Here is a 1,384-nt window from a genome sequence, read left to right as displayed (position 1 = left end):
TTTTTTAGTAGAGACGGGGTTTCACCGTGTTAGCCAGGATGGTCTCGATCTCCTGACCTCATGATCCGTCCGTCTGACCTCGTGATCCGCCCATCTCGGCCTCCCAAAGTCCTGGGATTACAGGCTTGAGCCACCGCGCCTGGCCCTGCTTGGCTTATTTCACCCAGCATAATGTCCTCAAGGTTCATCCCTGCCGTAGTATGCATTAGAACTTCATTCTTTGTTATGGCTGAGTAGTAGTCCACTGTGTGTATAGACCACATTTTGTAGATTCCTCCTTCCGTTGATGGACACAGGTTTTTTCCACCTTTTGGCTACTGTGAATAATGGTGCCGTGAACACTGATGTGCTTACATGCTTTTATGTGTACATGTGTATCTACATAATACACTTTTTATTAAGGAATTTAAAACACTTTAAAGGGGGAGCTCCAGCCATGGATTTAGACTATCAGCTTTTTCACTTGGCTCTGGCTTTCCGAGGTCAGCAAAGTGCAGCTAGAATTCTAGGGAGAGCCAAACCATTGTCTTCCAGTTTCGTGGCCTTCCCATCTTTGTGTGTGTGTGTGTGTGTGTGTGTGTCTTCAGACCTACCCAGTGCTCCTGCTTCAGAGGAACTATTAACACATTGATATTATCAATAGCAGGCAGTGCCTGAGCCATTAGGGATTTATGAAAACATCTGAAGCAAGTCGTTTCAAAGCACTGATTTGTTTTATAGTCAGTATTACATTTTATGACAGGCTCTTTTGCCAGCAAAATGAGCACATAAGCATCATACTCAGCTCAGGAGACGGAAACCAGTGCCCTGGGCTGCCCTGCAAATTTGTGTTCCAGATCCCTTGGGAGCTTCTGCAATTCACAGACAACTACTGATGCTTTGCTGAAGGGTTGACTGCGAACTAGACAGGGTGTATGCCCACCCTTACATTTGTGGCAGTAGAAAAGCGACATACAACCCCTTTCCCTTTTCTGTCATTTTTCTCGAACTGAGAACACAATAAGAACACCAGTCAGGACCCAGTAGACCAAGGTCAAACATTTCCTGGCCACTTCTGCTGCTTTTGTTTTGTTCTGATGTTTTTCCCCCTGATTTTCCACAGTTTCACAGGGGCAAATTCCCAAGTTTTGGATAAAGTAGTCTCAACCCTCCTGGGAACGGCGGCGCCTAAGGAAAGGGACAGACAGGCCACTTGTGGGAGGTGGATGTATGATTCCCAGCAACCCAGTGACTGTCCTTCTCATTCAAACATCCCCCCACCCCCCAACCAAAAGAGCAGGGAGAGGGACCACTGCGCTGTACGGGGTTTGCCGGGTCCGGGACTGGGCAGGAAGGCAGGCGCTCTTCCCTGAGATGGGGGATAGTCCCTTCTCAATGTTCCCAG

The sequence above is a fragment of the Colobus angolensis genome, unplaced genomic scaffold, assembly GCF_000951035.1.
Source record: "Colobus angolensis palliatus isolate OR3802 unplaced genomic scaffold, Cang.pa_1.0 Scaffold13, whole genome shotgun sequence".
Taxonomy (NCBI): Eukaryota; Metazoa; Chordata; class Mammalia; order Primates; family Cercopithecidae; genus Colobus; species Colobus angolensis.
Note: the sequence above shows the minus strand (reverse complement) of the source record.